Source organism: Panthera uncia, chromosome X, assembly GCF_023721935.1.
Source record: "Panthera uncia isolate 11264 chromosome X, Puncia_PCG_1.0, whole genome shotgun sequence".
In the NCBI taxonomy this organism is placed as follows: domain Eukaryota; kingdom Metazoa; phylum Chordata; class Mammalia; order Carnivora; family Felidae; genus Panthera; species Panthera uncia.
In genome coordinates this window covers 82,568,418-82,596,164 of record NC_064817.1, presented here as the reverse complement: position 1 = coordinate 82,596,164, position 27,747 = coordinate 82,568,418, and the positions used below count along the sequence as shown (strand labels likewise).

General features: G+C 37.8%; 1 pseudogene; it reads left to right on the top strand.

Moving 5' to 3' along the window:
* Positions 1-89: 89 nt before the first annotated feature.
* LOC125931360 (histone acetyltransferase type B catalytic subunit-like) lies at positions 90-27,747 on the top strand (annotated as a pseudogene).

Sequence of the window (27,747 nt, the reverse complement as noted above, 5' to 3'; positions counted from 1 at the left end):
TAAGAAACCAATGTGCTTCACCATAGAATTCATCTTTAAGTGAAACAAATACTTTTCCAACGAAGTCCTGATGAAAACACATCCACCGAATGCGATCAGACCCAGATGACTCTGATCCCTTCTTCTCCAAAGGGCCAGAAATTATCAGCAGCACAGGGTGTGAGATCCACTGGAAAGACAGGGGATATGTCACTGTGAAAACTATCAAGCTGCAGAAATATGAGGGCCACAGAAGTGTTGTATCTTCCACTAGGAAGATGCCCAGCTATTCTTTTTTTTTTTTTTTTTTTGATGCCTAGCTATTCTATCTTCACCTACTTCTTTCCTCCTGATCGTCCTGAAGGTAGAGTACTGAATGTCGCCACTGGTCATAAATTGGGCTATTTTTTCCATGAAATTCTGCTCCTGAAGTCTGTATTATTCTTCACTAATGAAGCAATGTATATAAGTATGAAAGTTCTGATGATGAGGCCCAAGAAGCTGGAGGTGAAGAAAAGAAAGTAGAAGTGATCAGAAATGAAGAACCTGGGGCGCCTGGGTGGCTCAGTCGGTTAAGCGGCCGACTTCGGCTCAGGTCATGATCTCGCAGTCCGTGAGTTCGAGCCCCGTGTCGGGCTCTGTGCTGACTGCTCAGAGCCTGGAGCCTGTTTCGGATTCTGTGTCTCCCTCTCTCTCTGACCCTCCCCCGTTCATGCTGTGTCTCTCTCTGTCTCAAAAATAAACGTTAAAAAAAATTAAAAAAAAAAAAAAAGAAATGAAGAACCTGAAAAAGGACCTGAAGAAGATATGAACCCAGAAGAGAGCAGACCCTGAGAACTCAGGTATCTGTGTACAGCTTTGTGTAACATTCATCCATTTCTGACATACATCACTGAAATAGCTGAAAGTGAGGAGAAAAGAATGGATAAAAATGGAAACCAGAAGGACCTGAAAAGGAGCCAGATCCAGTAGAATATAGCCTGGGACAGTGCATGCTGAGTATCACCCAACCATTCTTGCCATATGCATGTTATAATCTTACATTTTTCCAGTAAACTTAATAATTAAAAAATATTTTAAATTTAATTTTATAAACCACTTTTAGTGTTAAAAATGTACATATATACTAGATCATATAGAATGCAGGATGTTCTGAAATATATTTCTTTCACAGGCATACTACTCTTTGAGCTGAAACTATAAGACTTCTAAAGGTAGGAAATTTCAGACCTGGTAGTTGATATCACATTTGTTTAGAATGCAGTTACTAGAACAAGTGGCTAAAGTGACTGAAACATACACTAGATGGGCCTTCATCTTTGGTGGTCACTTATGTGGTCTCTGGAGACAATGCCTTTGAGAATGTGTCTACCTAAAAACTTGTAAAAAAAAAAAAAAGAATTTCAAGTAGGACCACATTTAAAGATTGATTCCTAGCTATTCATTCATTTTAAGTTTTGTGTTTCATGTGATGTCAAAAGAAAGATTACTCATAGTAAGATTTTGGTTATCACTGAATTGTTATTTTAACTTACATATCATCATTTATTTCCCTCTTTTCTTTCTCCTTTCACAGACATGAACACTAAAGGCCTGGGAGGTTAAGAGATTATGGTTTATGAAAGAAGCAAAGGCTTCTAAGGTGGAGAAACATTTATAACCCTAAATGGTCTTCCCCACCTCCACCCAAAAAAACAACAAGAATTTTTGGTGTTTGGCAAGTGGGAGGTGAGGTTGGTGTGATCGGATGATTGAAGACATCAAATGATGCATGAACACCCTGATACCCAAAAGTCTGTGTTGCAAGAGGAAAATTGCATGGTTTTCTCCTGTTGAGACAACAGATATACACAAGATTGACTATGCTTATATTTAGAAAGTCATTGGTGTATGTTAATTATGTTCAATTGTTAATATTCTCTTATTTCTTTGTACAGTGTGAAAGCATAGAAAGACATGGATGAGGAAAAGACAATGAATTTATTCTTTACCAATTTCAAGATTTTCTGATTTCAGTAGTCCATGGGAAATTTTATCAACACTGGATTTGCTCCAAAGTTCTTCACCCAAAAAGTAACATCCACTGATATCTGACTTTTCTCTTATATCTTTCAGATGTATCTGACAGTATTTTTTCAGGTTAAAAATAAAAGTTTGCTTAAGGGGCGTCTGGGTGGCTCGGTCGGTTGAGCATCTGACTTCTGCTCAGGTCATGATCTCACGGCTGGTGGGTTCAAGCCCCATGTCAGGCTCTGTGCTGACAGTTCAGAGCCTGGATCCTCCTTCAGATTCTGTGTCTCCCTTTCTCTCTGCCCTTCCCCTGCTGGGCAGGGGCTCTGTCTCTCTTTCCCTCTCTCTCAAAATAAATAAACATTAAATTTAAAAAAAATTAAAGTTTATTTGAAATATATAAGCTTCAGATCTTTTAGATAAATAATGCTCACCCAAATCTATCTTTATATATTTTGTTTTGTCTCATCTTAGCATAATTGAAAAAATTCACTTTCAACCATGTTTTAACTTATTTTACTGTAGCCACAAATTAATTAAAATATCAAGTTATAAACAATTTATGTGAAGAGATATGGGAGAGTTGCCCTTCCCTATTGAATTTTGTTGAAATAACTTAATGGATGACCTAGCTTACCTGAAGACCAAATGGTGCTGGGTTGGTACTGGGCTGATGTGGACAAGTAGCACTAACATTACATGGGAACTTGTTAGAAATACAAAGTCCCTGGCCCCACTCCAGAACTACCTAACTGTAAATTTGAAGATGTGCCTATAATTAGAGTTTTACAAGTTCTTTAGATGATTCTGAAATATACTAAAGTTTGAGAACCACTGGTTTGAGCATCATCTATGTTATGACCAGCCTTACTTCACTGTCTTGAGATTGTTTCAGGTAAATGAACAGGGTAATAAAAATTGGACTTGGGAAGAGACTAGAATTCTCAGAGGTAGAGACACAGAGAAAGACCTACAGGTGCAAAGATTGGGTGGCAGCAGTGAAAAAATGGATAAGGTAAAAATCTAGTTCCAAAAGTATACAAAGTTTATAATGCCATGTATGCAAAGTTTAAAAAACATTTTTAAAGTGCCATGAATTTATTACAATAAATATACATGTACTAAAAATAATACATAAGAATCATGCATGCATATGTAGCATGCAGAAAGTCATGCATGAGAATAACTTAGGACAGTGGCAACATCTTGTGGAGACAGAGTAAAGACAATTTAGTTGGGAAGGGTTACATGGTGGCCTGCAACTTTGAAAATGGCCAAGAGTCCAGTGTGTGGGGTTAAGAGGATATGCATACCCAGAAACCATACCCCCTATCTTGAACCATGCTCCATATATATGAGGCCCTGAATTTTCTCCTCATGTAGCCCTAACTCCTAAGCCCCAAGAGCCTTGCATGCTCCTCTTCAATGGGTCCTCATGCTCCGCTTCTGGGGGTTGTATTTACTTCCAGGGTATAAATATTCCCATGAGTGCAAATTGACTAATAGGTGGTGGTTGTATACAGGGAACAGAGGATAAGTAGGCTACATTATCCACATATATGCACATGAAGCCTCTTAAGGTGAGGAATGGAGCTAAGTGTGTGTGGAGAAGGGACGGAGGAGAGGCTGGGCCCTAGAACCTGGGACCTGGAATGAGGACCACGGGCTAAGGGTGGGGGCTCCATTCTCCCTACATCACTTAAATAGAACCTAGAGGAGTCCAAGTATTGTGCACAGGCCATAAGCTGGCCCCAAATAATCCCCACTTTCCAGTATTCATACTTGTATAATCCCCTATTCTTGAGTTTGGAAGCACCAGTGACTTCCTTCCAACCAATAGAATATGGATAGAGGGGTGCCTGGTTGTCTCAGTCAGTGAAGCATCCGACCTCAGCTCAGGTCATGATCTCATAGTTCATGAGTTCAAGCCCTGCATCGGGTTCTCTGCTGTCAGTACAGAGCCCAGTTGGGATCCTCTGTCTCCCTCTCTGTCTGCCCCTTCCCCACTGGCTCTCTCTCTCTCTGTCTCTCTGTCTCTCTGTCTCTCTGTCTCTGCATATTATTTTTTAAGTTTATTTCTTTATTTTGAGAGATATCCTTTGTATGATAATTTGTTATATAACAACAGGAAAGTAATACACTGCACTTAACAGTCGTGGAGACTCCAGGCATCTATATGTGTGATCTTGGGTATCACCCAACCATTCCTGACATGAACCTGTTACTGAAAACTTTGTGTTAAAACTCCTTCAATAAACTATATAGGAAAAAGAAACATTAAAATACACTGAATAGTCTAATTAGAACCTGGCCATTCAGATTAATACAAATTAATATATTTTTCATGGTAGAAAAGATATTTTATTTAACAGTCTATTAGTTTATTTAAATCTTTCACATATTATACATGGCAGGTAGGCCCCCAATTGAACTCTTACTCTGAAACCTTTGAACATTATGTGTTACAGGTGGTCCAAATTAAATATTTGGTGTATCACCCCCTTCTCCATCCTCACTCCCTGTCAACTTTGTTTCCTAAGTACAGAAAGAGTGCTACCCTTTGCTCTGGAAATAGCCTCTGCAGCTGAATCCCATGGCCTATCATTCTACAGGGCTTGGACCTATGGACCTAATTCCCAAGCAAAGCTAAAGTATAACCACCAACCATCCTTCCCCTCTGCCCATCCACCCTCTTTCCCACACATCTCACTTTCTCTACATATATTGAGTACACAAATTCTGTTATTCAAGACCACTTATGTCCCATGAAAATAGCCAGCTAAAGGCTACCAGTCATCATCTCATTCAGGTACACCTGTATGGAACCCATTCAGGATCATACAGAACAATCCTTAAGAACAATTCTTCCGGGAGAAGATATTTGCAAATGGCATATCGGAAAAAGGGTTAGTATCCAAAAATATATAGAGAACTTAAACTCAACACCCAAACAAAAAAATCTAATTACAAATGGGCAGAAGACATGAACAGACATTTCTCCAAAGAAGACCTATAGATGTCCAACAAACACATGAAAAGATGTTCATCATCACTTACCATCAGGGAAATACAAATCAAAACTACAATGAGATATCACCTCACACCTGTCAGAATGGCTAAAATCAGCAACACAAAAAACAATAGGTGTTGGCAAGGATGTGGAGAAAAAGGAAGAGTCCTGCACTGTTAATGTAAATGCAAACTGGTGCAACAACTCTGAAAAAGAGTACAGAAGTTCATCAAAAAGTTAAAAATAGATCTACCCTATTAACCAGCAATTTCACTAATGCAATAATTGTACTTTGTACCCAAAGAATACAAAACACTAATTCAAAGGGATACATGCATTCCTATATTTATTGCAGCATTATTTACGTTTATTTATTTTTGAGACAGAGAGAGACACAGCATGAACGGGGGAGGGGCAGAGAGAGAGGGAGACACAGAATCGGAAGCAGGCTCCAGGCTCTGAGCCATCAGCCCAGAGCCCGACGCGGGGCTCGAACTCACGGACCGTGAGATCGTGACCTGAGCTGAAGTTGGACACTTAACCGACTGAGCCACCCAGGCGCCCCTATTGCAGCATTATTTAAAATAGCCAAGATAATGGAAGCAGCCCAAGTGTTCATCAATTGATGAATAAAGAAGATGTGATATATATACATACATATGTATATGTATAAAATGTAATATTATTCAGCCATAAAAAAGAATGAAATCTCATTTGCAACAACATGAATAGAGCTAGAGAGTATATAATGCTAAGTGAAATAAACCAGTCAGAGAAAGACAAATATATGATTTCACATATGTGGAATTTGAGAAACAAGACAAATGGGCAAAGGGGTAAAAAAAGAGAATGAGAGACAAATCAAGAAATAGACTCTTAATTATAGAGAACTTACCGTTACCAGGTTGGAGATGGGTGGGGGTATGGGTGAAATGGGTGATGGGGATTAAAGAGTATACTTGTAATGAGCACTGGCTAATGTATGGAATTGTTGAATCATCATATTGTATAATTGAAACTAACATAACAGTGTATATTAACTAACTGGAATTTAAAAGAAATACATTTCTAAGGACTGAGAACAAACTAAGGGTAGATGGGGGTGAGGGAGAGGGAAAAGTGGGTGATGGGCAGGGAGGAAGGCACTTGTTGGGATGAGCACTGGGTGTAGTATGGAAGCCAATTTGACAATAAATTATATTTTGAAAAATAAATAAAAGAAATACATTTCTGTGGTTTGTAAGCTAAACAAATTTAAAAATTAAAATAAAATGGGAGTAACTACAATTGATGCACTCTTTTGCAATCTTTTGGTCTGACATGTCAATATCTTATGTGATTTATCTCCTCTATTACACATATTGAGAAGGGCTACAGAACAGTTTCTATTTTTGCAAATGTAGGTTTTTTTTTCTAACAGAGCAAAAGACCGAGGAAGCTACAAAGAAGTTGGAAAACATTAGAATGTTCCTCTGTGAATTGAGAAATCTTTAACCTCTTTATTAAAAATAAAAGTTATATTGTTAATTTTAGAAAATAAAATATTAATGTGGGAATTGTTAGAGTGAGAATAACCTCATACTGGTCCCCTCTGAGAAAAAGCAAAGGGGTGGGAAGTAAGTCAGCTAGTATACCACCATCATCTGTAGAATAGTATCAATCTAAATAAACTATTTGCCATAGATATTTGAAAGATATATAATCAAACTATCACCTGTAGGGGTCTGAAAAATTATCCACCTAACATTCTGATTTGCCACAATCACTGCAAGTACCATTGCATCTGCTAAACCATATTCACCAAGTGGCAGAGCAGCTAGCATGGTAGCTTGGGTATACTACAGATCCTTTTCTTGTTCTGGGCCCCACTCGAAACTGACAGCCTTTTAGCATACTCCCTAAATGGATACAATTAGCACTCCCAAATAAGATATATGATGGACTTCAAAATCAAAAAAGCCCACTAGGCATTTTGCCTAGTAGTAGGGGCCAGTTGCTACAACTTGTTCTTCCCCTTGAGGGGTATTTCAACATTCTCTTTACCTCTGAACCCCTGGAATATTCAACAAGGAGGCCAGCCACTGAATTTTTTGTGGGGTTCATTTTCCATTTCTCAGGATGTATTCATATTGCCAGGATTGTCGCTACATCCTGCTCATCAGGCCAAATCAACATGATGTCATCAATGTAATACGACAATATAATGTCCTGTGGTATAGAAAGTTGATAAAGCTCTCTGTAGATTAGATTTTGACATAGGTCTGGAGAGTTAATATAGCTCTGAGATAGAATGTAAAAGTAACTTGCTGGTCCTGCCAGCCAAAATCAAACTGCTTTATATGGTCTTCACTGCTAAAAAAACTAATAATAATTAAAAAAAAATTTTTTTTTAAAACCCTTCATACCAGGCTTCCGGGGATATGTTTCTTTCCTCCAGCAAAGAAACCACATCTTGAAAAGCATGTACATTTGGAGTCATCATCTGACCACTTTTTTTTAATATGAAATTTATTGTCAAATTGGTTTCCATACAACACCCAGAGTTCATCCCAACAGGTGCCCTCCTCAATATCCATCACCCACCCTCCCCACCCTCCCACCCCCCATCAACCCTCAGTTTGTTCTCAGTTATTAAGAGTCTCTTATGGTTTGGCTCCCTCCCTCTCTAACTTTTTTTCACTCCCCTCCCCCATGGTCTTCTGTTAAGTTTCTCAGGATCCACATAAGAATGAAAACATATGGTAACTGTCTTTGTATGATTTATTTCACTTAGCATAACACTCTCCAGTTCCATCCACGTTGCTACAAAAGACCATATTTCATTCTTTCTCATTGCCAAGTAGTATTCCATTGTATACATAAAGCACAATTTCTTTATCCATTCATCAGTTGATGGACATTTAGGCTCTTTCCATAATTTGGCTATTGTTGAGAGTGCTGCTATAAACATTGGTGTACAAGTGCCCCTATGCATCAGCACTCCTGTATCCCTTGGGTAAATTCCTAGCAGTGCTATGGCTAGGTCATAGGGTAGATCTATTTTTAATTTTTTTGAGGAATCTCCACACTGTTTTCCAGAGTGGATGCACCTGTTTGCATTCCCACCAACAGTGCAAGAGGGTTCCCGTTTCTCCAAATCCTCTCCAGGATCTATAGTCTCCTGATTTGTTCATTTTAGCCACTCTGAATGGCATGAGGTGATATCTGAGTGTTGTTTTGATTTGTATTTCCCTGATGATCAGTGATGTTGAGCATTTTTTCATGTGTTGGTTGGCCACCTGGATGTCTTCTTTAGAGAAGTGTCTATTCATGTTTTCTGCCCATTTCTTCACTGGATTATTTGTTTTCTGGGTGTGGAGTTTGGTGAGTTCTTTATAGATTTTGGATACTAACCCTTTATCTGATACATTGCTTGCAAATATCTTTTCCCATTTCTTCAGTTGCCTTTTAGTTTTGTTGATTGTTTCCTTTGCAGTGCAAAAGCTTTTTATCTTCATGAGGTCCCAAGAGTTCATTTTTGCTTTTAATTCCCTTGCCTTTGGAGATGTGCCAAATAAGAAATTGCTGCAGCTGAGGTCAGAGAGGTTTCTTCCTTCTTTCTCCTCTAGGGTTTTGATGGTTTCCAGTCTCACATTCAGGTCCTTCATCCATTTTGAGTTTATTTTTGTGAATGGTGTAAGAAAGTGGTCTAGTTTCATTCTTCTGTATGTTGCTGTCCAGTTCTCCCAGTACCATTTGTTAAAGAGACTGTCTTTTTTTCTACTGGATATTCTTTTCTGCTTTGTCAAAGATTAGCTGGCCATACTTTTGTGGGTCCAATTCTTCAGTCTCTATTCTATTCCATTGGTCTCTGTGTCTGGTTTTGTGCCAATACCATACTCTCTTGATGATTACAGCTTTGTAGTAGAGGCTAAAGTCTGGGATTGTGATGCCTCTTGCTTTTGTCTTCTTCTTCAAAATGACTTTGGCTATTCGGGGCCTTTTGTGGTTCCATATGAATTTTAAGATTGCTTGTTCTAGCTTGGAGAAGAATGCTGGTGCAATTTTGATTGGGATTGCATTGAATGTGTAGATAGCTTTGGGTAGTATTGACATTTTAACAACATTTATTCTTCCAATCCATGAGCTTGGAATGTTTTTCCATTTCTTTATATCTTCTTCAAATTCCTTCATAAGCTTTCTATAGTTTTCGCCATACAGGTCTTTTACATCTTCGGTTAGGTTTATTCCTAGGTATTTTATGATACTTGGCGCAATTGTGAATGGGATAGGTTTCTTTATTTGTCTTTCTGTTGCTTCATTATTAGTGTATAAGAATGCAACTGATTTCTGGACATTAATTTTGTATGCTGTGACCTTGCTGAATTCATGTATCAGTTCTAGCAGACTTTTGGTGGAGTCTATCAGGTTTTCCATGTATAGTATCAGGTCATCTGCAAAAAGTGAAAGCTTGACTTCATCTTTGCCAATTTTGATGCCTTTGATTCCTTTTGTTGTCTGCTGATGCTAGAACTTCCAACAATATGTTAAACAACAGTGGTGAGAGTGGACATCTCTGTCGTGTTCCTGATCTCAGGGGGAAAGCTCTGTTTTTCCCCATTGAGGATGATATTAGCTGTGGGCTTTTTGTAATGGCTTTTACGATGTTTAAGTATGTTCCTTCTATCCTTTCTCGAGGGTTTTTATTACAAAAGGATGCTGAATTTTGTCAAATGCTTTTTCTGCATAGATTGACAGGGTCATATGGTTCTTTTCCTTTCTTTCATTAATGTGATGTATCACACTGATTGATTGGCGAATGTTGAACCAGCCCTGAAGCCCAGGAATGAATCCCACTTGATCATGGTGAGCAATTCTATTTATATGCTGTTAAATTCAATTTGATAGTATCTTGTTGAGAAGTTTTGCATCCATATTCATTGGGGATATTGGCCTGTAGTTCTCTTTTTTTGCTGGGTCTCTGTCTGGTTTAGGAATCAAAGGAATGCTGGCTTCCTAGAATGAGTCTGGAAGTTTTCCTTCCCTTTCTATTTTTTGGAAGAGATTGAGAAGGATAGGTATTAACTCTGCTTTAAATGTCTGGTAGAATTCCCCAGGGAAGCCATCTCGTCCTGGACTCTTATTTGTTGGGAGATTATTGATAACTGATTCCATTTCTTCACTGCTTATGGGTCTGTTTAAGCTTTCTATTTCTTCCTGTTTGAGTTGGAATTGTGTGGGTGCTTAGAAATTTGTCCAGGTTGTCCTGTTTGTTGGCATATAATTTTTCATAGTATTCCCTGATAATTGCTTGTATTTCTGAGGGATTGGTTGTAATAATTCCATTTTAATTCATGATTTTATTTATTTGGATCCTCTCACTTTTCTTTTTGAGAAGCCTGGCTAGAGATTTATCAATTTTGTCTATTTTTTTTTTCAAAAAAACCAACTCTTGGTTTCATTGATCTGTTCCCCACGTTTTTTAGATTGTATATTTTTTATTTCTGCTCTGATCTTTATTATTTCTCTTCTTCTGCTGGGTTTGGGGTGTCTTTGCTGTTCTGCTTCTATTTCCTTTAGGTGTGCTGTTAGATTTTGTATTTGGGATTTTTCTTGTTTCTTGAGATAGGCCTGGATTGGAATGTATTTTCCTCTCAGGACTGCCTTCGCTGCATCCCAAAGCATTTGGATCATTGTCTTTTCATTTTCATTTGTTTCCATATATTTTTAAATTTCTTCTCTAATTGCCTGGTTGACCCGTTCATTCTTTAGTAGAATGTGTTCTTTAATCTCCATGCTTTTGGAGGTTTTCCAGACTTTTTCCTGTGCTTGATTTCAAGCTTTGTAGCATTGTTGTCTGAAAGTGTGCATGGTATGATCTCAATTCTTTTAGACTTTTTAAGGGCTGTTTTGTGTCCCAATATGTGATCTATCTTGAAGAATGTTCCATGTGCACTCGAGAAGAAAGTATATTCTGTTGCTTTGGGATGCAGAGTTCTAAATATATCTGTCAAGTCCATCTGATCCAATATATTATTCAGGTCCCTTGTTTCTTTATTTATTATCTGTTTAGATGTTCTATCCATTGCTTTAAGTGGAGTATTAACATCTCCTGCAATTACTACATTCTTATCAATAACGTTGCTTACATTTGTGATTGTTTTATATATTTGGGGGCTTCCGTATCCAGCGCATAGACATTTATATTTGTTAGCTCTTCCTTAAGGATAGACCCTGTAATTATTATATAATGCCCTTCTTCATCTCTTGTTACAGCCTTTAATTTAAAGTCTAGTTTGTCTGATATAAGTATGGCTACTCCAGCTTTCTTTTGACTTCCAGTAGCATGATAGAGGGTTCTCCATCCCCTCACTCTCAATCTGAAGGTGTCCTCAGGTCTAAAATGAGTCTCTTGTAGACAGCAAATAGATTGGTCTTATTCTTCTTTATCCATTCTGATACCCTATGTCTTTTGTTTGGAGCATTTAGACCATTTAAAATCAGTGTTATTATTGAAAGATACGGGTTTAGAGTCATTGTGATGTCTGTAGGTTTCATACTTGTAGTAATGTCTCTGGTACTTTGTAGTTCTTGCAACATTTCACTCACAGAGTCCCCCTTAGGATCTCTTGCAGGGGTAGTTTAGTGGTGATGAATTCCTTCAGTTTTTGTTTGGGAAAACCTTTATATCTCCTATTCTGAATGACAGACTTGCTGGATAGAGGATTCTCAGCTGCATATTTTTTCTGTTCATCACATTGAAGATTTCCTGCCATTCCTTTCTGGCCTGCCAAGTTTCAGTAGATAGGTCTGCCACTAGTCTTATGGGTCTGCCTTTGTAAGTTAGAGACTGTTTATCCTTAGCTGCTTTCAGAATTTTCTCTTTATCCTTGTATTTTGCCAGTTTCACTATGATATGTCATGCAGAAGATCTATTCAAGTTACGTCTGAAGGGAGTTCTCTGTGCCTCTTGGATTTCAATGCTTTTTTCCTTCCCCAGATTGGGGAAGTTCTAAGCTATGATTTGTTCAGGTACACCTTTAGCCCCTTTCTCTCTCTTCTTCTTCTGGAATTCCTATGATATGGATATAGTTCTGTTTGATTGCATCACTTAGTTCTCTAATTCTCCCTTCATACTCCTGGATTTTTTTATCTCTCTTTTTCTCAGCTTCCTCTTTTTCCATAATTTTATCTTCTAATTCACCTATTCTCTCCTCTGCCTCTTCACTCCATGTTATGAGTGCCTCCATTTTATTTTGCACCTCATTTATAGCATTTTTTAGCTCCTCATGATTATTTCTTAGTCCCTTGATCTCTGTAGTAATAGATTCTCTGCTGTCCTTTATGCTTTTTTCAAGCCCAGCAATTAATTTTATGACTATTATTCTAAATTCTTCTTCCGTTACATTACTTAAATCGTTTTTGATCAATTCGTTAGCTGTCGCTACTTCCTGGAGTTTCTTTTGAGGAGAATTCTTCCATTTCATCATTTTGGGTAGTCCTTGCAGTGGCTCCAAACTGCAGGGCACTTCCCCTGTGCTGTCCAGGGTAACTTGTGTTGGTGGGCGGGCTGCAGTCAGACCCGATGTCTGCCCCCAGCCCACCACTGAGGCCACATTCAGACTGGTGTGTACCTTATCTTCCCCTCTCCCAGGGGCAGGACTCACTGTGGAGTGGTGTGGCCCCTGTCTGGGCTACTTGCACAATGCCAGGCTTGTGGTATTGCTTTGATGGGATCTGGCCAAGGGCATAGTAGCTGGGGTGGATCTGCAAGGTGCACAGGGGCAGGAGGGGCAGGCTTAGCTTGCTTTGCTGTAGGTGGTCCCCTGTGGGAGGGGCCCTGCAGCGCCAGAAGGGAGGCAGGCCCATGGGAGGGATGGATCTACAGAAGCACAGCATTGGGCGTTTGCGCCATGCAAGCAAGTTTGGTGATGGGAACTGGTTCCCTTTGGATTTTCAGCCGGGGGATGGGAGAGAGAAATGGTGCTTGACAGTACCTTTGTTCCCCCACCAAGCTGAGCTCTGTCTTCCAGGGCTCAACAACCCTCCCTCCCAGCGTCCTCTTGCCTTCCCTGTTCTCCGAGAGCAGAGCTGTTGACCTTTAACATTCCAGATGTTAAGTCCCACTGGCAGTCAGTACTCACAGAGTCCGGCCCTTCCTCTTTTCCAAGCCAGACTCAGGGGCTCTGCCTTGCCAGGCTGGCTGCCCCTCCACTGCCCTGGCTCCCTCCCGCCAGTCCACATAGCAAGCACCGCCTCTCCGCCCTTCCTACCATCTTCCGTGGGTCTCTTGTCTATGCTTGGCTCTGGAGAGTCTGTTCTGCTAGTCTTCTGGCGGTTTTCTGGGTTATTTAGGCAGATGTGGGTGGAATCTAAGTGATCAGCAAGACAAGGTGAGCCCAGCGTTCTCCTATGCCACCATCTTCCACCATCCCAAATATCATCTGACCACGTTTACAATAATCCCCTGTTAATCTAAAAAATCCATCCCTCTCCTGCACAGGCCAGATCAGAATGTTGAATGGGACTGTTATGATAATCTCTACTCCCTGAATATTTCAAGTCCTTGATGGTGGTGCTAACCTCTGAAGTTTCCTCCATTTGCTTTTGATTTACTATATGGATAGTTAGAGACAGTTTTACTATTCTTCATTTGACCTTCCCTATCATAATAGATCATATTCTATGAATCAGGAAACCAGTGTGGGAATTGGTTCAGTTCAGTTTCTAAGTTTGTCTATTATGCTTCATGTCTTCTGTGAAGGAGATAACAACAGGTTAGCAGGAGCTGTGTCACTTACTTGAGTGAAAATTCCAGTGGCATTTTGGGTCGCCAGGATTTAGAGTTACTTCAGAGTCAATGTCTAGTAACCTTTGACAAGTCTGATTTCTTCCCTGTTTCCTCAATGCACAGTTGTCCTGGTAAGTGGATGCAAGTCCTTTTAGGGAAGACCAAATGAAGATTTACAATATTTATTTTGGCTGGGTAGCATAATCCTTTTTCAAGGAGATCTGGCTTCTCCCTTTTTATAGGGCATCCCGTCTGTGAAGTGGCTCCAGTATGGAAACTGATGAGAGGCTGTGACTATTATAGTGATTTAAGTTAGATTTCAACTCATTAGATATAGAGTCATTTTATTTATACAGATGAAGAATTGAGTAGGCTGCCCATCTAGGGACACCATAATCAACTTGTCAATACCAAAGATCACTGTGAGTCAGAAAATTATTATTACTGCTTGAGCTCTGCCACCTATTATAATAATAATACTCATCTTGTCTTTGGCAAATATATGTCTCCACTTGGCTCCTTCCAAACCAGGAACACAATGTCCTTTTTCAGTTCAGGAAGCCCAATTCGATGGTAGCAGTTTCCACTCTTATCGTGCCCTAACAAGATTATACCTCACAAAGCCTTCAATAATTCTGGAGCTCACCTCAGGAATGTGTTTCTGACAGCTTTGGTAAAGAGAATCTTCTGGGCTTTTCCGGACACCATTGTGGAGGTATTAAGTGATAAATCCAGTCTATCCTTTCAAACCCTCTAAACCTTTGGATAGTTTTATCTCTGCTGTTCTAAGGAAGTTCTGACATTTTAATTTCATTTACTATAGGATGTCTTTGGGTCCATGTTTCTGTTAAATAACTAAGAAAACTGTTAGGTTCACTCTTGCCACTCTATCTGGCATATTAAATATGAGGTCTCTACTCAGTGAGACCATATAAGTAAATTTGGCCCAATGCTACACATTTTTATCATCTGACCTAACAACTTTAGGATCTATTTCTGTATATGTTTCTTTGGTTTCCATTAATATAAGTGAACACGATCATATAACTCATTTTATGTATATCACATTTATTCATAGGCTATACTTTTGAATTCATGTTCTGGAAGCTGCTAGGACTTGAATCTGGTTATAGGTCTAAAAGCAATGGAAACTGTTACATTATGGAGGTGTTAACTAACACTATAGTAGTAATCATTTTGCAGTACAGTAGCCCCCCATTGTCTGTTGGCAGATATTTTCTAATATCCCTAGACACCTAGTGGGTGTGTGAAGCCATGGATAGTACCAAGCCCCATATATATTATGTTTTTTTCCCTTACATACAAATCTAGGATAAATTTTAATTTATAAATTAGGCATAGTAAGAGATTTACAATAATAAAAGAGAACAATTATAACAATACACCATAATAAAAGTTATGTGAATGTGCCTTCTCTCTCTCTGTCTCTCTCTCTCTCAAAATATCTTACCTTACTGTACTCATCCTTTTGTGATGATATAAAATGGTAAAGTGCCTACATGATGAAATGAAGTGAGGTGAATGACACAGGCATTGTGACATAGTGTTAAGCTACTATTGGCCTTTTGATGATTTGTCAAAAAAAAGGATACTCTACTTTCAAACTGCAGTTGACCACGGGTAACTAAAACCGTGGAAAGCAAAACTGCAGATAAAGGGTGAAGGACTAATATATATAAGTATATCAAATCAACACATTTTAAACTTCCATGTATTATATGTCAATCATATCTTAATAATGTTGGAAAAAATAAAATGAAAAATAAAAGCAATGGTACATTGTATGGGTAGGTCCTAAGGTGAATCAGTAGTCACTTGAAAGGCAACTACCTCAGGTAAGCCCATTAGAAGTTTTTCATGCTAGAGGAGACTGATCTTCTCAGACATGAGTGTAAAGGCTGCTACTAGTAGCAAAGGCAGAGCAGCAGAATTTAGGATATCAAGGATTTTAGATTAAACCTGATTTTCCTGTATGTCCTTGTCTAAATCCTCATTGTTTAATCTCTTCCCTATCAACATTCTAACTTTAATGTAAGAGAACCCATGAGGTTGAAAACTAAACTTGTATCATACTTCAGCATTCCACAAGATTACACTTCAGTTTAACTTTTCAGAAATCTTAGCCTCATGACTACAAAAGATGATGACTATTTTTTAGAACAGTCAGAGGTGTGGTTTGGTTCCCTATCCAAAATTTGATATAGGAATTTAAAGCCCTGAGCTCATCATTTTCTTTCTCAAGTTCTCTGGAACATGTAGAAGCAAAAAATCTTCCCTTTATAATACTTATTTTCACTAACCTGTTTTATAGCTACACATGTGTTGTGGTCACCCAAAGTCTTGCCATAAATATGCATTTGCTTCCAGGTGTCTACAGGTGATAATATAAAAAACTGTTTTGCTGATGTACACCATGAACTATCATTGTACCCTTTGCCAATGGAAACAGAATCATTGATGTCTTTAAATATATTAAGATCAGAGAACCAATTTCCAATTATCAAGAACTAATTCAGAGAATGCATCCTTAAAATGGTACCTCTAGAAACACTTCTGATGTCAATTCCTATTCTGGTTATTATTACATTTAACAAATCATCCAAAATATAGTGGTATAAAACAAAAATTGTATTATGCTATCAGATTTTCTAAGTCAGTAACTCTGAGATGGAACAGTAGAAAAGACATCTCTGCTCCATTATATCTGGTGCCTCTGCTTGATAGACTTGAAATTTAGGAGTCACTCATTTGCTGGGAAATGAAATAATATAAAGGGACATTCACTCACACATATGATACCTGGACTGGAAGAACTCAAATGCTGACTGTAAGTCAGAGCTCATGTTTGCACATGAACTCTGTACATGACTTAGCTTCCTTATATCATGGTGGCCTCCAGATAATTAGACTTATTACATGGCAGCTCAAGATTCAAAAGCAAGTGTCCCAGAAAGCCATATGGAAGTTGTATTGACTCTTATTGTCTATCCTTGAAAGTCAAATAATGTCATCTTCACCAAACTCCATTAGATGAAACATTCTCCCAAACCTGCCCAGTTGGAAGGAGAAGGAACATAGACTCCCCAAGCCTCAATGGTGTATAACAATGTTCTTAAACAGCATGTAGGATGGAAGATGAGGTAGTAACCATCTTTGGAAAATAGTCTTCTACAATCTTCCATATGGCCACAATTATTTATATTCCTTCAGGATGCAAATTACACTTGTCTCCTTCAAGACCTTCCAAAGTCTCTTACCACTAAAAATTCTGCTCAAGACCAAGATCTTATCTCAGTTAGGTCCCAGTGCACATGAGGCTCTTCAGGTATTGTTCTTCAGATTCACCTATTTGAGTACCATTCTCAATCTGAAGACCTGTGAGTTAATGTGACAAATAATTGCTACCTCCCTTCCCAACATAAAATTTGAGACAGGTACAGGAAAATTACTATATACACTACCATTCAGAAGGGGAAATAATAGGCACATAACAGCCACTGAATATGGCAATTCAAATTCTAACTAGTCTCCTCTTGACGTTCCTTGACTAGGGATTAGTCCTACCCCCTGAGATCTACTCTCTGTGGTTCTTCATTTGCTTTGTGGATCTTGCTTTTACTTTCTGAGTTATCTTTATTTTTCCCTAAGAAGCAGACTGTGTTTAAAACTGAGTAACCAGAGGTTCTTGGGTTGCTCAGTTGGTTAAACGTCCAACTCTTGATCTAAACTCAGGTCATGATCTTCTCTGCAATGCCAGCATGGAGCCTGTTTGGGATTCTCTTTCTCCCTCTCTCTCTGCCACTCCCCCCCCTCTCAAAATACATAAGCAAACTTTTAAAATGAATAAATAAAACTGAGTAACCTGTCTTCTACACTCAGAAAAGTTTGAGTGTCCATATGCCTCTTTTTATTTTGTATAATCCTTATCCCTTTCTTTTTTTTTTTTTTTTGAGAGTAGGGGGAGGGGCATAGGGAGAGAGAGAGAATCTTAAGCAGGCTCCATGCTCAGCAAGGAACCAAACACGAGGCTTGATCTCACAATGTGAGATCAGGAACTGAGCCAAAATCAAGAGTCAGAGACTTAACCAACTGAGCAACCCAGGCCCCCCAATCCTTATCCATTTCAGTTCAAGCTGAGGTGATTTCTTTAAAACATTTGGGACCTTCCTGTGTATCAACTTATAATCTACTCCATGAAAGCAAAAGAAATTCCTTCTGTACCTTGGGATTCTAATAGGCTGCTATGGCATATGTCTTTAAGACTATGAAAAGCCTTATAATTTAATTTGAAATATAATCTTATGATCCTTAAACGATGTTTTGTCTGTCTGCTAGTGTCTATGAGCCGCTGACTTAGATCATTCTATGATTAGGCTGAAGTCTCTTACATAGGGTTAAATGAGGGTTAATAAATGGGTGTGTGAGGGTGTGTTTTGTTTAAGGTTGAGAGTTTAAAAATATATGAACGTATGTGAGTGAGTGTGTAAGTGTGAGTATGTAAGAATGTGAAGTTTTGGAAGCAAGAGCCTAAGACTGAATATGTGAGTATGACAGTAAGAGTGTGAAAGCATGAGAGTGTGAGGAAGAGTGTAAAAATATGATAGACATGACCAAAAATAGTCAGAGTTCTACCAAAGTGATCATCAAGGCCATAAAATTAATCAAAACCTACGCTGAGGTTATAGTCACAAATTTTCTCATTCTATGGATGAACATCATCCTGGCTCCTACCACAATGCCTGGTTCCTCACAAAGGTTTGGGGAAAATGTGGAGAGAACACACTTGACTACTTTGAAGGAGTCAGACCTCGGTCCAGGTTGGGCTTGCCTACGTCCCACCTGCATGACTTTGGGAACATGCCTGAGAGTGGCCTTTTCCTCACACCTTTGCTAAGCTAATGGCCTAGTAAGTCATTCCAAATAAGCTTTAATAAGTGGAATAACACTGCTATTTATCCTCTCAGTATTTTATTTCTGAATATGGATCTCCTTTTATGTGATTCTTCTTACCAAGAATAGTAAAAACTGTTCTGCTTGGCAACATATATAATCTTACCCTGGATGGCTCTTCTTTTGTGTTTTCCAGAGGTATGAGATGGCTTCATCTTGTTTAGAGTACCCAAGCCTGAACAAAGAGGGTATTTTCTATTAATGTTATTAATTAAAAATTAAAATTAATGTTTGTATTGATCTCCCCAAGTCAATCAAAGCCATAGCACAGTTGTGTCTTTCTAACTGGAATAACTCAAATTTGTGTAACATGATGCTAATTAATGCACTCTGATGGTGAGGTTGTGAGATCCTTTGCAAAGCTACTTACTTATTTGTTTGCTGGTTTCATCACAGAATGATAAAATTTACTTAACTCCAATACAGAGTATAGGTTTAGCATTTCCTAAGGAATGCAATCTCCCAAATATGACAAGCTCAGTTTCTCTCCTTGTAGTCACAACAAAATACAGTACTTTGTTAGAGTTCATTTCTCTTCTCCATAAGCTTAAATATTTGTCCACTTTCATCATACACATTTGTCCAATGATTATCTACACCATTTGGCCTTAGCATTGCTTCAGTGTTGGTTTGTTTTCTCTGTACCTATGTAGCTTGTCTGCATTAAATTTTCTCCTCCTTATTAAAGTTATAGTGACTGTTGTAACTGGGAAATTTTCACTCTTGATATGGATCTCTAATAAAAATTTACTCACATATGTTACTTAGGTTCTCCTTTGTCATCTGAGTCTTCGTTATCTCCAGGTTTTAACTTTTTCATATTTTCTTATCCATTCATTCATTTCTAGCTTTGAAAGAAATGTGTGACCATTGAGAAGTGTTTTAAGGAAGGGCTTGTGAAGGTGCCATAGAAAAGCTATGTTAATGGTGTTACACATGTAATTATGCCCATGCGTAGGTTAATCTTGTGAACCATCTGTATTATAATTTTTATGTTGCCTGGGATAAAGTAATTTATGTTTGGAGGTCCAGATATTGAACACAATTATGCACTGAAGTTTTATGCTTTGTACCTTGATATGACTCAATCTTTGCAGATTTTAATGTGTGTGTTTGATTGGGGATTTAGACTGAGGGTCCAAAGCCCATTAGTAAGTGACTCCGACCTGAAGCTTTTAGGGAAGGTCATCAGACATATCTAAGACATGTCTCCATTCTCTCATCTTTGGATCTTGAGGTCATTTATGGAAAATGAGTGTTGGGATCGGATTTGGGGCTTTGTGGGCTTCAAAATCTGTTCCACCATAGATATCTGTTACAGCCATCCTTAAAAGGCACTGAAACCCATGTATATGTGTCTGTTGGAAAGGATAAACCTGTTAATGTCCCTTTGTGTCCTCCATAACCCACTGTTTGAAAAGCTTTAATATTTTATTTACTAATTCATTAATGGATTAGGAAGGTTATGTTTAGTTTATGGCTCATGTTTAGATTAAGGGTCTACCTCTGAGGATGAACTTGTATTTTCTAGTTTGCATAGAAAACAAACAACAATCAGAACTTCATAATGACATTCAGTTTTCTACAATACCTTGGTTATGCCCTTATATCCTGGAAACAGAAATATGTAGTAGCATATTTACAGGCAGGAAAAAGAGTAATACCTGCATCCACACCATTTCTATTGAGTATCTACCACTATTATGAGCTTTTGTATTTTTTAAGGGGCAGGTATTACTGGGGCCAAGTGCCATCTGATCCTTTCTCTTGTGTGGGGGATGTTGGTTGCTCCTGCCAAAGGATGATTGATGTTCTAATTGTGTCTGTACACCTCTTATTCTGTGACTTAAGATGACATGACACCTGTGATGGGAGGGTCTTGTGATTTTTGAGTTCCACAACTAGAGGTTTTAAAAATGTTTGAATAACCCCAATCTCTTCCTCTTTTTTCACCTTATCTCTGGTGGTGGTAACTGATCCCTCTGTTTGTTGCTTCCTCTGTGCTATCTCAAATTCTTTTTTTGTTCCCTTTCATGATTCTAACTTTTAAAAATTTTTATATATGCACATATGCTTTTAAAGCTTATTTATTTTGAGGGGTGTCTGGGTGGCTCAGTCAGTTAAGCATCTGACTTCAGCTCAGGTCATGATCTCACAGTTTCTGAGTTCAAGCCCCAGGTCGGGCCCTGTGCTGACAGCTCAGAGCCTGGAACCTGCTTCGGATTCTGTGTCTCCCTCTCTCTCTTTCTCTGCCCCTTCCCCGCTTGTGCTCTGTCCCTCTCTCAAAAATAAATAAACATTAAAAAAATGTAAAGTTTATTTATTTTGAGAGACAGCAAGAACATGTTCACAAGCAGGGAGAGGCAGAGAGAGAGGGAGAGAGAGAACCCCAAGCAGGTTCCATGCTGTAAGCATGGTGCCTGATATAGGGTTCAATCTCATGGACCGTTAGACAATGACCTGAGCCAAGATCAAGAGTTGGATGCTTAACCAACTGAACCACCCAGGCACGCCATGATTATAACTTTTTAAAAACAATGCATCATTAAAGTCTATTTAAATAATGTGTGCTATCTTTTTTCCTTTGCATTTGATTTTCAATAATCGCACCATAATGTGTTTAGGTGTGACGTTCTTTGTATCTGCTTTGGAGTTTGTAGCACTTCTTAAATTTTTGTTTGGATGCCTTTCAGTATCTTTAGAAATTCTCTGCTATTTTCATTTCTTATATTTCTTCCATTCATTCTGTATTCCATTTCATCCTGAGACAGCAATTACATCTCCCCCTTTAGCCCTTTGCATCAAGGCTGTTATGCCTAAGGCAGAGGACCCTAATTCAAGCAGGGATTCAAAGCCGGGATTCAATCTTTGAGAGGGCTGATCAATTTCCAGTTAATTTTTATTCTTAGTACCCAGTTCTTCATAATTCTTTACTGAAATTTTGGGGCATTCATAGGACATTTTTCTGCGTATCAGACCCAAAAATCCAGTTTTTGTTTCTCAAGCCCCATGATGCTGCTGGAAGATCTATTCAGATCCAAAATATCTTAGATGCTGCTTTCAAAATCAGCAAATATCTTATGGGGAAACACCCTGTCAAATTCGGGCAGAGTCTCACCTCTTCACATTTTTTTGGGATTCTTGTCTCCTGCAAGTTTGATTGCCTCACTAATTTTCTTATACTTTCAAACAGGTAGTTTTTATCCTTCTTTCTTCCTCCTTATATGTGTTTCTCAAGAAGCTAGGTTGTAATTTCCAAAAACAAAAATCTAAATAGGCTCATTTTATTTTTATTATTTATTTTACTTTATTATTTCTTATTCAAGTATAATTCACATACAGTGTTATATTAGTTTCAGGTGCATGCTATAATGATTTAACAATTCTATACATTATTCAGTGCTCATCATGATAAGTGTACAGTTGATCTCCTTTATTATTTCAATCATCCCCACTCACATCCCCTGTGGCAACCACCAGTTTGTTCTCCGTATTTAAGAGTCTACTGTTTTGTTTGTCTCTTTTTTCTTTCTTCATTTGTTTTCATTTTTTAATTTAAATTCAAGTTAGTTAAATACAGCATAGTCTTGGCTTCAGGAGCAGAACCCAGTGATTCATTCATCTCTTACATATAACACCCAGTGCTCATTCCAAAAAAAGTGCCCTCCTTAATGCCCATAACCATTTAACCCATCCCCGGAACTCTCTGTTCTCTGTAGTTAAGAGTGTCATATGGTTTTATGGTTTGCCTATCCCTCTGTTTTTATTTTATTTTTCCTTCCCTTCCCCTATGTTCACCCGTTGTGTTTCTCAAACTCCACATATGAGTGAAATCATATGATATCTGTCTTTCTTGAACTGACTTATTTAGCTTAGTATAATACCCTCTAGTTCCATCCACGTTGTTTCAAATGGCAAGATTTAATTCTTTTTCATTGCTGAGTAGTATTTCATTGTGTGTGTGTGTGTATATATATATATATATCTCACATCTTCTTTATTCATTCATCATTCGATGGACATTTGGGTTCTTTCCATCATTTGTTTTCTTTCTTTTTTTAAAAATTTTTTAACATGTATTTATTTTTGAAATACAGAGACAGAGCACAGCAGGGGAGGGGCAGAGAGAGAGAGAGAGAGAGACAGACAGAATCCAAAGCAGGCTCCAGGCTCCAAGCTGTCAACACAGAGCCTAATGTGGGGCCCGAACCTACAAACCATGAGATCATGTCCTGAGTCGAAGTTGGACACTTAACTGACTGAGCCACCTAGGCACCCTTATTTTCTTTTGTAAATTCCACATATGACTAAAATCATATGGTATTTGTCTTCTCTGTTAGACTTATTTCACTTAACATTATACTCTCTATGTCCATCCATGTTGTTACAAATTGCAAGACCTCATTCTTTTTTTTTAATGTTTATTTATTTTTTGAGAGAGAGACATGAGTTGGGGAGGGGCAGAGAGAGAGGGAGACACAGAATCTGAAGCAGGCTCCAGGCTCTGAGCTGTCAGCACAGAGCCTAACATGGGGCTCAAACTCATGGACCACGAGATCATAACCTGAGCTGAAGTTGGATGCTGAACCGAGTGAACCACTCAGGTGCCCCATTCTTTTTTTTAATAGCTAATATTCACATCTTCTTTATCCATTCATCTATGGATGGACACTTGGGTTACTTCTATGTCTTGGCTATTTAAAGAATGCTGCAATAAACATAGGAGTGCATATATCTTTTCAAATTAGTGTTTTAATTCTTTGGGTAAATACCCAGTAGTGGGATTAATGGATCATATGGTAATTCTGTTTTTAATTTTTTGAAGAAACTCCGTATTGTTTTCCATGGTGACTACATCAATTTGTGTTCCCTAGGTAGGCTAACTTTAAATGTATATAGAGACTGCTAATTTTCCTTTCAAGGTGCTTTGTTAAATTCCCTACCTAGATTATGCAACTTATGTGTATACTCATTTCTACACATCCTCGTCAAGATGTAATATTATGAAGCTTTAAAAATATTTAACCCAATGGATGCTAGTGGTACATCATTGCTGTTTTAATATATATGTTTTCCAATTACTATTAATGTTAAGCAAATTTTCATATCCTTTTTGGACATTTGCTTCTCTCATTAACCCTTTTTTTGGAAGTTGTAATATGTTAATAATTCTTTGAAGTTGTTCCAAATCATGATCACTTGATCTGCAGAAATATTTCCTACATAGTTCCTATCTATATGTACATGTAATTTATTTTTCCTGTATTTAAAATATTTTTGCTACATTTCCAGATATGTAGTCTTAAATGAATGTATTTGGTTGTTGATGACTGAAATACAAGTTGTATTAAAAAATGGTAGACTGGATGACATAAAAATTTTTGTATTTTAGGGTATATTTTGTGAATGTCTTGCCAAATTTTGTCAATGTTATAACATAAGTGTGTAAAAAATGTGAATTCTCAGGGCACCTGATTGGGTCCTTTCCCCTTTCCTTTCCTTTCCTTTCCTTTTTCCTTTCCTTTTTCCATTATTTTCCTTTGTTTTGCTTTATTTTTTTCTTTTCTTTTTTTGCCACACTTCCTGAAAGTACAGCAGCAACAGTGGGGAAATGGGATCCTCAGCAGGAACACAGGCTTCTCAGTGGAAGTGTAGTCTCCTTGGTTCCTACTCAAACAGAAGGGTCCCAGCTATGGTGATAAGTCACAGATGTTCTAACAGCCTAGGCAGCTATGTGCTCCTGGCTCTTGTTTTAACAGTGGCCTTGGGAGTTCCAGAAGGTTTGGTAACACAACACTTGTATCCTCTGATCCCCATAGCTTCAGGGCTCTCATGGGCTTTGGCTCTGATGAGAAAAGTGGCAAGTTACTTTGAGCTTGTGGGCATCTGTAACACCAGTGTTGCTTTCTCTTGCACACATGAATACATACATACATACTTACACCTTAAAGTAAATTAACAATAGTTAGAATGTGATGATGTTGGGGTGTTATGATAAGACTCTTATAGTTCTTTTCTTTCAAGTATATTCCATGCATGAGGCCTTTGTATGATCCCTACTCTTTTCTCTTCATTCTCATACCTCTACTATATTCTCATTGACAAGTTTCTTTCTTTGAATCCCTGATGAACATAAATGTAAAAATTCTCAAAAAAATACTAGCAAAACTAATCCCACAATACATTTAAAAAAATCATTCACCATGATCAAGTGGGATTTCCTTCTGTGTTGCAGTGTTGGTTCAGTATACATAAATCAATCAATGTGATACAACACATTAATAAAAGAAAGGATAAGAACCATAGGATCATTTCAATAGATGCACAAAGAGCATTTGACAGAGTACATAATCCATTTATGATAAAAACACTCATGTTTTAGAGAGAACATACCTCAACATAATAAAGGTCATATACGAAAAACACACAGCTAATGTCATCCTCAATGGGGAAAAACTGAGAGATCTTCCCCGACAGTTGGAAATGAGACAGGAATGTCCACTCTCACCACTGTTATTTAATATAGTACTGGAAAGTCCTAGCCACAGCAATCAGACAACAGTAAATACATAAATAAATAAATAAATAAATGGCATCGAAATTTGCAAGAAAGATGTAAAACATTCACTATTTTCAGATGACATGATACACTATATAGAAAACCTGAAAGACTCCACCAAAAAACTGATAGAACTGATAAGTGAATTCAGTAAAGTCACAGTATACAAAATCAATGTAAAGAAATCTGTTGCATTTTTATATACCAATAATAAAGCAGCAGAAAGAGAAACTAAGGAATCAATCCCATTTACAATTGTACCAAAAAAACAATAAAATACCTAAGTATAAACCTAACCAAAGAGGTGAAACACCTATACTCTGAAAACTATGAAACACTGAAGAAAGAAATTGAAGAGGACACAAAGAAATGGAAAAATAGTCCATGCTCATGGTTTGGAAGGACAAATATTGTTAAAATGTCTATATTACCCAAAGCAATCTGCACATTTAATGCAGTCCCTATAAAAATACCACCAGCATTTTTCACAGAACTAGAACAAACATTCCCAACATTTGTATGGAACCACAAAAAACCCTGAATAGCCAAAGCAATCATGAGAAAGAAAGGCTAAGCTGAAAACATCACAATTCCAGACTTAAGCTATATTACAAAGCTGTAGTGATCAAAATAGCATGGTACTGGCCCAAAAATAGACACACAGATCGATGGAACAGAATAGAAAACCCGGAAATAAACTCACAACTATATGGACAATTAACACTTTGACAAAGCAGGAAAGAATATCCAATGGAAAAAAGACAGAATCTTCAACAAATAGTGTTGGGAAAACTGGACAGCTGCATGTAAAAGAATGAAACTGGACCACTTTCTTACAGAATACACAAAAATAAATTCAAAATGGATTAAAGACTTAAATTTGAGACCCCAAAGCATAAAAATCTTAGAAGAGAGCACAGACAGTAATTTCTCTGGCGCTGGTCATAACAACATATTTCTAGATATGTCTTCTGAGCCAAGGGAAACAAAAACAAAAATAAAATAAAAGGACATCACAAAATAAAAAGCTTTTGCACAATGAAGCAAACAGCAAAACTAAAAGGCAACCTATAGACTGGGAAAAGATATTTGCAAATGGTTATTGCAAATGATATTGCAAAAGATAAAATGTTAGTATTCAAAATGTATAAAGAACTTATAGATTCCCTTCCTCAGCCACAGTTTCTTGCAGCTTGGAAATGGTCGGATTTGGTGAAATTTGGAGAAATTTTGGATTAAGTACCAGAGTGCAGTGGAGAAGAAACTTTCAGAGTACAAATGTAATACCAACACAGTAATTGAACTAAAAATAGCTCATTTTCCTGAAGATCTTGAGAATTAAATTAGAACTTTCTGACTTGAATAAATCCATCAACTCTTTGGGGATGATGAAAATGATTTTGTTACAAGGATCTGAAGAACCTATCATGCTATATTGCTTGTAGCCTGTCAACATTGTTTCATGTCAAATATGCATCTAGAGTTGATGAAGACTTTGACTGTGTAGAGGCAGATGATGTAAAGGGCAAAATTGGACAAATCATTCCACCTAAATTTTGTACAAACACGAATTATTTTCTCTCTTTGCTGGGAAAAGAAGTTGATTTCAAGACATTTGGAAATGTCTCTATTCTCAGTCCAACAAGAGGAGAAAACTTTACCTTTCAGATATACAAGTCTGGCATGGCATGTAAAAGCATTTGAGAATATCATTAAAGGCTTCAGTCACTTTTGATGTGGTTTATTGAAACTGCTAGCTGTATTGACGTGGATTATGAAAGATAACACTAGTTTCTAGTCGTTGAGAAGTATAATAAAGATGGGGCTACACTCTTTGCAACCACAAGCTACCTGACAGTCTATAATTACTATGTGTATCCAGACAAAATCCAGTCATATATAATTCAGATGCTGATACTGAATCTATTTCAAGGTCAAGGCCATGGTCCTCAAATTCTTGGAAACAGCTCATAGATACCACATTTTATCTCCTTCTGTTCTTGATATTACAGTGGAAGATCCATCAAAAAGCTATGTGAAATTAAGAGACTTTGTGCTTGTGAAGCTTTGTCAAGCCTTGTCATGTTTTTCCCAGGAAAAGTTGATGCAAGAATTCAATGAAGATATAGCAATAGAGTCCCAACAGAAGTTCAAAATAAATAAGTGCATGCTAGACAGGTTTATGAAAATCTTCGACTACTGGTAACTGACGTGAGTGATGCTGAACAATTCAGAAGCTATTGACTGGGCATTAAAAGAAGATGGATTAGCCGGTATAAGAAAAAGCAGAGAGATCGTGCTAAAAGGAGAAAATATCTCAGACCAGAAGAATTGACAAAACAGATGAATCAAATAGAAATAAGCAGTCAACATGAAAAGCTGCAAGAAAGCTTTTGGGAACTTGTGGAAGATTACCAATATGCTATTGAACATCTTGCTCAAGAGTAA